The following is a 13,906-nucleotide window of genomic DNA, read 5'->3' as shown; positions in this document are numbered from 1 at the left end:
CCATTCCTCGTGTGTTTAGTTCATACTACCTACTAGCATTTCTCGTAGTGCATCGAAGGACGTGGAAGATTGTATTTACAAGATGGGCGAGCTTGTGAGGTACTTTACATGATACAAAATGTGATGCATATCAATGCTCCATGCAAGGTGTTCATATTGCTAATATGGTGTACTTTTTCATTTCTAGGTATGTGAGGTCAAAGGAAATAGATCCCACCACGCTTGAGAATGCTCGAGTTATGTCAGTGGAAGTGATAGTGATTTGGATGAGCACATGAGTAGCACAAGTAGTAGTGGGTTGAATGTATTTGTAGATCTAAACACTTGTTTGGATTTTGGAGTAGATAGTTTGGCAAGGGTTGATCTCATTGAGGATGAGATTGAACCGTAGCCCATCATTGATATTGGCAAAACTATTTTACATATTGTCTCATTCTCCTCACCTCACTTAATTTTTGTATATGTGGGTTTGCAAAAAAGCATTGATGTTTTTGTTAGAATTATGTGCTTTGGTAATCATGGGCAATTTTTGGAAAGCAGTGATGTACATTTACCAGCCCACACCAGAATCTCTCTTTTTATATTCTCTGTTTTGCGTCTAAATATGCGTCTAATTCTCAGTGTAGACGCATTAATAGACGTACTAATACACGCGTAAATGTTAGACATAGTGTTAGATTCTCAGTGTAGACACGCGAATAGATGCGTCAATACACACGCAAATACACGCGCTATTACACGCGTTGTTAGATGCGCCCGTAATTTCTCTATTCAAGCAACGCCTATAGACGCGCCCACTATTTTACGCATCTATCAAGCGCGTCTATAGTTGCTTTGTGTTGTTGTGAATGTGGGATGTGTGGATTGTAGGGAGTGATGTGTGGAATGATGTGGAGTGATGAGAAGTGATGTGTGGGATATGCGGATTGATATGGATTGATGTGGAGCGATGTGTGGGATGTGTGGATTGAGATGGATTGATATGGAGTGATGTGGAAGGATGTGGATTGATGTAGATTGATGTGGGTTGATGAGGGTTGATGTGTGGATTGATGTGGGATGATGTGAATGAATGTGGGATGATGTGAATGAATGTGGAAACGATGTAGGATGATGTGAATGAATGTGGAAATGATGTGGGATGATGTGAATGGATGTGAATTGATGTGGGATGAGGTGAATGGATGTGATGTGAATTGATGTAGAAAAATGTGGGATAATGAGAAATGACATGGAATGATATGAAATGATGAGGAATGATGTGGAATGTTGTGGAAAGATGAGAATTTTGTTTGGAAACTGTATTTGTATGTGAAACCTATTTTTGAAGATTGTTTTATGTCAAGAATACTGGGGGAAGCATTTTGACTATCTTATAGAACGAGGTCGTGGGGACCTATGTGAAAATGTTGCAACATCTGGGACATCTACTATATTGCGTCCCATGCACTGAGGATCAGCCTGGTTTATCTTATCATTCGAAGACGGTGGGTGTGGAAGATGATCCACGATATTGAGCAAAAAACAAGAGCCCGAAGTTTCAATTCAACTTCCCATGGTTTGCACCCCCATCGCCACAACATCCATGTACTAAAGAATCCATGGTCAAGCGCTTCCATGACTTCATCCACCACTATCACCAGGTCCACAACCCAGTGGTGGTTGCCATAATTTGATTCTTCAACCTGATCATCACCTTGCTAGAGTCCTTCCTCCCTCCTGACATGGGACCATTACTTTGCTGGAGACCAAGGCCTCGCCTTCGACATCAACAAAGGGCCCACACTCAAGCAGATGTTCGACTACTATGAACGAGTCATGTGGATACCTATTTGGAGGCTCCAAACTTTTGAAGACATAATGGAGACGACCTTTTGGATGAGCTACCGCATCTTCCATCATGCCCCTCCTTCTCCTACCTCGCTGATGGAACTTTGTATGCACCTACTCTATCTACTACAGATGACGTCTTTGACCAGTTCCAAAGATAGACCTACAATCGGGAGAGGGAGGTATGTTAGCCCTTCTGGTTAACATGACCTTTCGCGTGGCAACTATACTTCCTTTGTAATTCATCTTTTTGTAACCATTCTGATTTCGCTAATTGTAAATGAGACATGGGATGACCAAGCTTACGATTTGTGCAATGCCAATCATACGGAATTGATGTACATAGAGCTAGATAAACTAGGAAGACTAGTATTGGGCCCCATTTGTAAGTAGGTGACAAGACATTGTAAATATGAGCTCATGTATATAAGACATTTTATGAAATATGAAAAGGGACAATCCCATTTGTCTCAGTTGAGTCTTGTCTTCTCTCCCCCTCTCTCACTCTCTCTATCTTGTTTGCATATGATTGGCATGAGGTAGAGGTTGAGCTCTCCATAGCTACTTCCCTCTTGTTCCTACCCAGCTTACTTGGATATCTCTTTGGGTGACACATAGAGAGTGTAGAGTGAGCTCCCAGAGCAGCCTCACATCAGGGAGTTAACCCAAATAGGGTTGTCCAAGTGCAAATCACTAGATTCGACCCTTCGATACACTCTCTTCTTCTTCTCTCTTGTGCTTTTGAGGTAGCATGTGAATCCATTAACACCAATATGGGAGTAAATCCAATTAATTATGTTTCACATAGTGGGAAGACATTGTGAGTGAGTATATGTGATGATGCATGGTAGTGAATCTAAATAATGATTTCCACTTGTCGTTATTATTTTTGTGAGTGAATCCAAACTAGTTGTGATCTAACATTGTGGACTGGCTTTGAGTATAGATCATAAGTTTGGGACAATGAAGGTGGACATTGGACGAAATTGTCTAGCTATGCACATGTGTGCAAAATAATTAATTTTGTATGGTTTGTCCCAGTGTACATTTGTTGGGAAAGTTTTATTCTTGATGAGAAATTTTAAAAGCATTGGACTATGGTTTACTTTTGTACTTCGGGGGGGGGTCACTCATAAATATGTAAGTGTCACACATGGGTTCAACAAAAGGGATTTGTAAAATACTTTTTGAACATATTTTTAACATATATATAAAAGGGTACCATTTAAAGTGGATATATTTACAGGTTGAATAGAAAAAGGGTGTGTTTTGTTCATGAAACATTCACAGATAAGGGGTTTTTTAAGTAGGCCTTGAATGCACATAATGAACCCCTTGAGATTTTGTAAAAGCCTAATTTTGAAAAATCTATTCTATTTATGGCTCCAAGGACTAAACTTATGAAATATTATTTAAATACTACATGTGGGAAATGAGGAACACATGTCCGAGGGGGGGAGGGGGAGGGAGGATTGCACCCAAACTTGTGCTCTATGGTGTCTATGGTTTATTTTCTTTTTTGATCAATTTGTGGAATATTCAAATCTCTATGTACCAGAGGTCCTATAACAGAATGAGTATCTTATGAATATGAAGGGCAATAATGGCATGATCTCTCTCATTGTCTTTTACCACCTTCAGATCCTCAAGGTCCACCTTCTTTGTGCAGGTCAGTTGTGCAAGTGCCATACTTTGATGCTGTAGAATGTGTTGGCTATCATTACTTGATGTGGAAAAGGGGATCGTCAGCAATGTGGCTACTGTTGACGGACAACGATGATGCAATGTTGTTGAGCTACTGTCATCGAATAGATAGATGGTGCCCTTCGACTTGCTGCCTCCTTCTGATGTGGCTAATGTTGATGGACAACCGTGATGCAGTGTTGTTGAGCCAGTGTTGCCCGTCGTTGAATAGATGGACAACGCCCTTCGACTTCCTGCCTCCTTCTGATGTGCGGCAAAGAATTCCTCCCTAGCAATCCTTTGCTTCTTCTGAGACTTCCAAAGAAGCTCTTGTTCCTCTTCTTCAAGTTTCCAAGGATCCAAAGAGAGATTGATGATGGAAAAAAACACAGATAGAAAAACTCAACGAGAAAAAAATAGGACGGAACTGTTTCACGTTTATTTTTCTTCTTCTTGTTGATGATGTTCTTCTTCTTCTTCTTCTTCTAATCTGCAAGAGCTTGTTGGTGATGCAGTTCTCCTCTTGATAAAGCTCTTCAAGCCTTGCTTTCTCCTTCAATCCTTCTTGAAGCTCATCTCCTTCTGCTACCACAATCTTCTTGCTTGGGAATGGCTTATGAGAGAGAGAAAGATAATGAAGGGAATCTTAACCTTAGCAAGGCTCTGATACCATTTTCAGAATCACGAGTATCTAGATCATTCTACAACGGAAGCAATGGAAACAAGGGGAGAGAAAATTATGAAAGTTGTCATTTTCCATGACAACATTAGCAGCCAGGAACCCAGTTTGTCATGCTCGCACGAAGCATATAGAGGTCCGCTACCATTTTGTCAGAGAGAAGCTCGTGGTGGGCAGGAGACCTTGACCTTGTTTATGTCTGTCATGGAGTTGAGCTCGAGGGGGAGTGTTGACATATCTAGCTCATCTAGTGAGGCGGTGGACACTGATGACCCGCCTGGGGGATAGGCCCCACACTTACACCACTAGTATGGTTGGTGAGATCATGGGTGATATGCGGCCAATGGGATGACAGGCTATGTGACAGCCATTCTAGACACTGGTATAACTATAGCGCCAGCTCATTTTAGTTGGGTTCACACTATTGAGAATCCTAGTATGTAATTGGTTGAGTACCTTTCATATTGTGTGTACTCTTATCTTTGTATATGGTATGTTGAGTTTTGAGTGAAGAAGAAGAACATTTTCAGCCTCTCACCTTGTGTGCTCTCTATTAGGGTTTTGTGAGTGTGTGTGTGCTTGCAAGAGCTCAAGCTCTCTTCTCCCCTGCATCTTTTCACCAACTACCAAACCTGCGAGTGATGTAAATGTTGAACGGTCATCTAGGTGCCTTGTGAGTGTCAGCTCATGTTGACCTTGACATCTCAACACTCCCCCCCCCTCAAGCTCAACTCTCCAGCTCATGAAGTCCAAGCATATCTCAAAATCTACGGAGCTTCTCAGCTTCCAAGGACTTTTGGCCATGCTGACAATGATGTGCTTTTGCTTTAGCTTGGCTTGCCTCGCTTTGGCCTCTTCTTGTGCAGTTTGTTTTCATATCCTCATGGTCTTTTTTTCGTTGTTTTTTTTTCATGGATGGCTTTCAAGGTGGCCTCAGTGAGAGGGCCATAGTAGCGTTTTAGTTTTCTACCATTAAAGTAACTAGCCTTCTCAACACCATCAAGTGTTTCAATGCACTCACTGCCTTGTGGTGTGATCTCAGAGACTATGAAAGGTCCTAAGCCCCTGAGCTTGAGATTTTTCTTGTGCATTCTGGTGCTAAATAAGAGGACCATGTCACCCTTGAGTTGATCATCAAACCGTTGTTTATGCTTGAGGTTCTCTACAATCATGCTCTAGATTACAAAGAGGGAGGTTTCATCAAGCTTTTCAAGTTCGAACAGGCAACAACTTAAGGCATTTTCGATGAGTTTTTCGTGCATCTCGCGACACGTAGAATTGGGACTAAGAACTCCATGGGCATGACTTTTTCAGTACCGTAGGTTAAACTAAAAGGAGGGGTAGCATTGGTTTTGCTACTTTTGTACAAAGTTCTATAGGCCCAAAGTGTAGGTTAAGCAAATATTCAATGAATGAAATTCGATAAAGTTATAATTGAAATATTACTCTTCGATAAAGATAGTTTAGGGAGAACCTTTCCAGACTCAAACCCTGAATTAGACTATGACCAAGATATAACTCCTTCGTCAGTTTCAAGAAAAGACAATGTGACCAGTTCAGTAATCTACACTCAAATCACCCACCGAATCTGAATCTAAGTCTTGGGATATGGAATTAAGATATACCCATTGTATTCAAAAGAAATTCAAAACTGAAAACTTGCATAAAAACCCTGTTTTCTTAAAGGACTATCTTACGCCAGAATTGGAGGGAGCATTTTGTATATGTGTTTTTCTAAGGGAAGTTCGGTTGCAATAGATGGCAGGCGGGGAGTGTTCAAAGGATGGCTCACGCGGTAAAAACTTACCCAGGTCTTGACCAGCCTAGGTATGGTGAAAAATGGTGTGCTTCCGGTACGATGGGGGAGGGAGGCCGACGAAGAGATCCATGAGTGAAGTGCAAGGACACCTAAGGAGGATCCTGGAGGGTTCTAACCAGGCGATGCACGAGCTCGTGGTGCTTAGGACACCCATGCGTATGTCGTGGAAGATGTATATATGAATGATGATGAGAAAATTATTGCAATCCGTTTTACTGGATCTCATTGCTGACTTGTTGGTCTCAACGGAGAGTCCAGAGTAATACTGTTTTGTGAGAAACAAGGATTGAATAGAAATTTTGAGTTATGACATCTGTAACCAATAATTGTTTGTCAAGGGATTGTTTTAAAAGTTAAAGTTTAAAGAGGAGTGTGTGCGTATCCGTATTCTAAAGCAAAAGTTAAGAAAGGCATTCAATTATGGGTGGGTGAGTACTGGTCTGGTTCTACTATTCCAGTGGTTGGGTGGTGGCTAACCCATGGGCCGAACCCATGGGCCGGATGGAGTTAGGCTGGATGGAATTAGGCCGAACCCATGGGCCGGATGGAGTTAGGCTGGAGTCAGTAGAGTTTTAATAATAAAATCGATTAATAGAAATATGCTTAGAACTCGAGTAGTTAATTAAAAGCCTGAAGACTTCTCTAATGAATAGATCAATGGGTGTGCCTGATTCAATTAGAAAAAAAACGTTGATTACTTCAAGTTAAGTCTGTAATAGTTTCCCTTCTATCTAGTTTAATCAGATGAAGGTTAGTTTGGTATCTTGACCTCGCTAGAAAAATTTGTTAAGAAAATAAAAATGGTGGAATCATCCCCATTTTTCAGGCATGGAAAATTTTCTCAATTTCGATTTTCAGAATAACCACCTACTTACTCTCGTGCCCGGATATTTGAGGGCGAGGCCCCGAGTGAGAAACCCTACCTCGTGCAAGAGGAAGTTACTTCTACTGCTACCATTCGGAAATCTGGTGTGCAGAGGAGGCAGTGGGATCTCACAGTTGGTATCAGAGCGCTGTTGTAAATTTACGTAACAACAACAGAAATTGCTTAAAATTTTAAAGTAAATCAGGGAAATAATGTTTTCACTTGTTAATATTATGTTGAATGAACTTCAAAAATTAAAAACTCATAAATTGAATTGGAAATTTATAGATGGATACCCCGAATCTATCTGGCATTCTTGAACTCTCCCAGAGTCACGATATGATAGCCTTTGCATTCGAGCACCTCATCAACTCTGCTACGACCCGAGTAAGTAGAGTGAGACTTGCACGTCATTTTGAGAGTCTTTACTTTCCTAATCCTCTTGAGCGACGTCGGTATATGTGGCTCTATGGAGGACGATGTATTAATATCAGTACCAGTCAGCGTCAGAGGCTCATGCAAAATATTTCCTTAGCCATGATTCTGATAAGGCTAGGGCTTGTTCAGCATGTACAACTCTTTGATCATTCACACATGAACTTTAGAATTTCATGCCGAGTTTTTAGGCTTCTTAGCCGCTTTATCCCTAGAAGTAGAATTACAGCACCTCTCTCTGTATTGAATCGTGTGTACCATGGTATGTCTCCTTCGCAATTTTGCTTCTTTATGCATATGCGATTGAGGCACTGATTTTGGAAGCCATGATGCTCTATGTATATATCAAAAACTTTTGATAATAAACGATGTTTTGCAAAAAAATTCTAAATTGCTTTCATGATTGTGTATGGTTAATCTTGTTTAAGAAGTATGATGAAATAATTATCTGTTTAAAGATAAATCTCAAAAATTAAATAATCATAAATCTATTATCAAAGTTAAGTTGACGAAAATCTCATTTTTTCAGAATCATGAGGCGTGCGGCCCATGCAAGGCAACTGAATTCTTTAATCGATGACGAAGAGTTAGATCTAGATGTTGGAAAAGCTCTGCACAGATCCCAACCTGATTCCTTCAAGGGTGAAGGGGAGCAATTCGGTGAAGTAGTGGAAAAGTGGATTGAGGCTATGGAAGAATACTTTGATATAACTGGCTACAATGAGAGAAGCAAGATGGCTCTCGCGAGGTTAAAGATTGTGGAAACGGCCAGGGTCGCTTGGAGGAATTACTGCGAGACTAACCATCTCGATTGAAATACCCAGACCTAGACCGATCTTAAAGCTTACCTAAAAAAGAGGTTTTGTCCTCCGGGCTTTCTTGAAACTAAAATGAATGAGTTCTTAGAAGTAAAGCAGGATAGCCAGACAATTGAAGAGTACTTTTCCCTTCTCCTCAAATATTCCCCGCAATTGAATGAAGAGCAACCAGGAATTTAATATTCATGTGATCACAAGATTTTTTGTGATAATAACACATGTGAACAAGTTATTCACATGTTCTCATGTTACCGTTCACAAAAATAACAGGTCACTTGCCATTTGGGAACCCCTTAAAAGCTTGGCTACACATGGGAATAAGCTATTCACATGTTCTCATGTTACCATCTTCACATAATAGCAGGTCACTGGCCACCTAAGAAGATTTTTTATGCCCGACAAAGATAAGTTTTGTAGGCCCTTGTGAAAGCTTTGTGAATATAACATGTGATCACAAGATTTTTTATGTTATTAACATGTTCACATGTTCTCGTTTACGTCAATGAAATTCCTGAGAGTAGCTGATGGTGGCCAGATTCATTCGAGGAATGAACAAGCCATTGGACACCTTAGCAAAGAATGCCAAACCTGTCTCAATGGCCGAAGCAATAAGAATACTAATAAACCTTGTACTCAATCAACTCTTCATCTTATGTGAGCATTTACTCATTTTTTGGTATTTTATTTTATTCTTTGGATTTATCTCATCCCACACTTGGATGAATCCTATTGGTCCATAGGAACCTTAATTGGACCATAATCCATAAATTTTTGAAAATCTAGACCCTTAGGCTAAGGTCCTTTAAATACACATTTTCAATTAATTCCAATTGCACATTGGAAAGTTCTTTTTGAATTTCTGTTTCAGGGAAAACCATTTTAGACACTAGGAGGATTTTTATATCTAAAAATATCTCAATTTTGGATTATCTCTCTCTAGATATTTTCTCTCTCCAGGCTAAAATATGGTAAAACATGATCTTTCTTTTATTTTAGAGAGGGGAATAACTGCAAGAAAAGAAGGGGAGGTTCTTACTCCTTTACACCTCAAAAGCTGGAGGGAGGAATCTTACACAGATGCAGATCACTCTTTGTATATGTGCGCAAGAGTGATAAGGGTATTGTGATCATCACTATCTATGTAGATGATCTTATTGTTGGTGGTGACAACTTGGATGAGATTGAGTATGTGAAAAGTCTTCTCAAAAGGAAGTTTGAGATGAAGGATTTAGGAGATCTGTGCTACTTTTTGCGAATTGAGGTCATTCACACCTGATGGTAATTGTCACATAGAGAGCATGCATTAGATATGTTGTCTAAGTATGGGATGGCTGATTATAAGTCAATCTTGGTGACATTAGATTAAAATGGCAAGCTTAGTATACAGATACAGGTTATGTGTTGGAGGATCCCACTTTGTGCAGGAAGATTGTGGGGAGTTTTATCTATGTCATGATTCACAAGCCAGATTTGAGTTATATTGTTGGCCTAGAGAGCTAGTTTATGCAGGTTTCGCGCAAACCACATCTTGAGAGTGTGCGATGCACACTTCGATATTTGAGGGAGACTATTGATTCTGCATTGTTTTATGCAGTAGGTGTACCATTGGAGGTATATGGATACAGAGATGCAGATTGGGCAGGTAGCATCTCAGATAGGATATCTACTAGTGGATTTATGTTTTCACTGGAGAGTTCTGTTGTGCATGGAGCAGCAAGAGGTGGCCCATAGTTGTCTTGTCGAGTACAGAGGAGTTGCGGTGGCCGCGTGTGAGGTAGCTTGGTTACACAAGCTACTTTCTGATTTGGGGTTGCATGCGGAGAGAAAGGTTGTTATATATTGTGACAATCTTATAGCAGTATATAGTTGGCCAGGAACCCAATTCTCCATGCGTAGATGAAACACATTGAGATACACTACCACTTTATCAAGGACAGAGTCTTGGCGACGTCGACTTCTCCTATGTCAGAACACAGGTTCAGGTCGCTAACATATTCACAAAGTCCTTGGGAGCTGAGAAGCTCCATAGATTTTGAGATATGCTTAGACTTCATGAGCTGGAGAGCTGAGCTTGAGGGGGAAGGAGTGTTGAGATGTCAAGCTCAACATGAGCTGATACTCACAAGGCTCCTCGATGACCATTCGACATTTACATCACTGGCAGGTTTGGTAGTTGGCACCGACATATCTTTGCTATATATTCTATAGCTGGATTACACCAACTAGTCCACACCTACCCACTCCACTTAGCCTGTTCACATTAGAGATTGCTTGTATGTTAGTCACTTTATTTTCTTTATAGTCCTCTTGTCAGGACTATGGTCCTACGGAAGTCGAACCCTAGCATAAGTTAATAGCTTTCAGAGTCTCGAGAGTATTATTAGTGCTAGCGGGGTTCAGGGGTTAATGGGTGTTAGGGTTTGGTCGATGTGTGTACACATCTAAGTTAGCACGGCTCTTAAGTAAGATGGGCGACCGGGCTAGGAGGTGTGGACACAGGCCAGTGTTTTGGTATAAAACCCAACGAGAAACCCTAACTCGTCATTATATGGTTGGGAGGTGAACCGACTTCCACCCTCTCTTCTTCTCCATGCCCAGGCTATGGCAGCTTGAGGAAGACGCAGCCGTAGAGTGGAGGCGTTACACTGGTATCAGAGCCAGCGGCGTCAAGCGCAACCTGCACGAGAAAGAGCTCGACGGTGCAGCAAAAGAAACAAGCGTAGCCCGTACGGTGACCTACACGTCTGCGCTTGTGTGAACAGCCCACAGCGAGCGCCGCCGCCGCCTACCCGTCGTCCGTACGACCACCACAGCGGACGCCTAAGGCGGCGACCAAGGCAGTCCGGCAGTCCTAGAAGGCGATCGGTGAGCGATCGTTGGCGAGCGCGCGAGAATTCTCCCTTACTTGAGTGGCACAAGGGGGAGGCTTCACCATCCAAGGAGTGGGGTTTTGAACCCACCACCTCAAGCTCCAAGGCAAGTGTGCTAGCCACTTCACCTTTTCACTTGTGTTGTTCTTCTCTTCAAAAGAACTCTACTTATTCTTTCAAGGGAGGACACAAACTACAAGGAAAGTGACCTTTTCACCTTCAACTTTCCTTCAATTTGTGAGAGGAGTTTTCTATGCTCCAAGTTTGGAAGTTTTTGGTGGACGGATCTTCAACGACATGCTACATGCAACACACTTTTTTGCATGCTTCCTTCAATTTGTGAGAGGAGTTTTCTATGCTCCAAGTTTGGAAGTTTTTGGTGGACGGATCTTCAATGACATGCTACATGCAACACACTTTTTTGCATGCATGTGTTGATTGACGACTCGAGTGGTGATTTCTTCTCGATTTCTGTGCATGCAAGAGGAATTCTTCTACGACGCTTCAATTGGAGTTCGCTTTTGAAGGTAATCCGTTCTCTATTTGTAAGCATGTGCATACCATGGCCTCAGCGGAACCGTCTCATGTTCACTTTGATTTTGAGAATGATATGCCTGATGTTAGTGAGGCACGCCCTTTGGGTGGTGGTGTGGGTGATTCGCGACGACAGGCCGTTGCGCCTGATCGGGATGCCAACATGACCGATGCCGAAGGGGGTGCGAGTCCACTAGACGATTATGGTTTGGTAGACACGTTAGAGTTTGGGCATCTCACTTCAAGGGTAGTTGCACTTGAGCGCACTATAACAAATGTCAATACCAATCTCACAAACATGAGCACGCTTTTTACTGAATTTATGGCACGTTTTGCAAGTGGATCAGCGGCAAGTGGAGGGCCTATTTCGATAGTTATGCCTCCTCTTGTTCCAAATCCTACAGTCAAATCTATTGCACCCTCTCCAACGCAGGAAGGGGCTATGTTGAAAAACGTGAAGCCGCCTGTGTTTAAGGGAGAGGAGCGTGATCATAACAAGGATGCGGTCCATACATTTTTACACAAGTGGACGGACTTGCATCGCTTACGCCGCACTCCCGCTGCTGTTATGGTCACTGAGACGAGTCTCACACTTGAAGGTAAAGCCTACAAGTGGTGGATGAGTCTACCTATTGAAACTCGCCCTAAGACTTGGGAGGAGTTTGCGGCAGCTTTTAAAAAGGAGTTCTTACCGCAAAACGAGAAAGATCGAAGTTGGACAGCCTGGGACAAGTGCAAGATGGAAGGTCTTACACTTAATCAGTATGTGTCCAAATACCGTGAAGTCATTCTCAAGCTAGACGGTTTGGACGACTTTCAAAAGGTTCGTGGGTTTGTTAGAGGCCTTGATAAAGAATATCAGGTAAAGGTTAAAACCCAGTATCCTAAAACTTTGGAAGCGGCTATCCAAAGTGCCCTTATCTTTGATGACACCATGGATAAGAAGGGCATGGATAGACCGGCCAAATTCAATGGCTTGCAATTTAATGCTAATAAGCGTAAACTTGCCAGCAATTCTACTGAAAACACAAAGAAGTTTAAAGGGTCAAGGTGGTCCGTTGTCTCCACAAGACTATGAACGGGCCAAGAAAGAGAAACTATGTTATCATTGCTTAGGTAGTGATCATGAGAAGAAAAATTATCCACAGTTACCTCGCAAGAATAAGGATAAGGTCAAGGAGAAGGCTATACACATGGTGCAAACGCTTTCCTTGGATGTTGATCCTAAGTATTCTGCGGTAGAGGTTTCGCACACTGCCGAGATGCATGAGTGTAATCTCACTGCATCTATGTGGCAAGAGACAGTTGGACCACATGATTTGGTCCGTATGCATGGCTCCATTTATGGTCATCGAGTACGTATTCTTATTGATGATGGTGCCACGCACAATTTCTTGAACTATGCATTAGTTAAGAAATTAAAGTTGCCGGAGACAAAGAGTTCTCATCGTTATGTGGTGTCCACCATTCAGGGGGATGATCACGATGTGTGGGATACTCTAGTACGGCAAGTGCCTGTGTTTGTGCAAGAACACACTATGGTTCTTGACTTTCAAGTGATGAATATGTCTCGTGCGGATGTCATCTTAGGACGGGAGTGCTTGTATGGGTTAGGGTCATCACTCAGCGATGAGTAATTAGTACCCATCCGGGCGCTGAATTTATGGGCAACCCGGCAGCAAGAATTCCAGGCCCTCACGTAACCTGTCCACTAGCTGCCTGAACATGATAATGTATGTTGTTTTGCTGTGATTCGTCCGCACTACCGGCTTTAAGGATAACATTGCGGATTAAGTTAAAGCTAATGCGCGCGGCACTGAGCTGCTCCCATTACCCAAAGTGCGCCTACTCAAAAGAGGCATTGCTTTTGACTTCATTGGGCTAGCCCCCACAATTAACGAACGGAGAAGAGTCTCAGTCTTTTTTGATCTTTAGTGGTAGAAAACGAGAAAAGCAGATTGGGCAGTGGAGGCCCATCACCGTCCTAGGAGCTGCCGAGTACTTTGGACAACATTTTCACTTTTTCGCGCCTGCTGCAGCCCAGCTGAGGTTCCTTCTGAATTTTGAGAAAGCCTATGACAGGGTAGACTGGGGCTTTCTAGAGGAGACTATGTGCCGGATGGGATTCTCCAAGGAATGGGTCCGAGTTGTTTTTGGACTCTATTTGGCTTCGCATAGCCAAGGTCTCATCCCCCACAGTGGTAAAGACAATGTGAGGAGGAGAGGGAGAGCTTGAGTTCCTTGCAAGCAAACACACACGCCCAAGAGAGTGCAAGACATAAGAGAGAGATGGATGGGTAAATTTTATTCTATCTTCCTCTCTTCTCTACAACCATATACTAAAAGATAAGAGTACATACATAAAGGAAAGTA

Source organism: Cibotium barometz, chromosome 39 (assembly GCF_041138505.1).
Source record: "Cibotium barometz isolate CiBa-2024 chromosome 39, ASM4113850v1, whole genome shotgun sequence".
Classification (NCBI taxonomy): domain Eukaryota; kingdom Viridiplantae; phylum Streptophyta; class Polypodiopsida; order Cyatheales; family Cibotiaceae; genus Cibotium; species Cibotium barometz.
The sequence above is the reverse complement of the archived record's forward strand: the minus strand, read 5'-3'. Positions refer to the sequence as shown.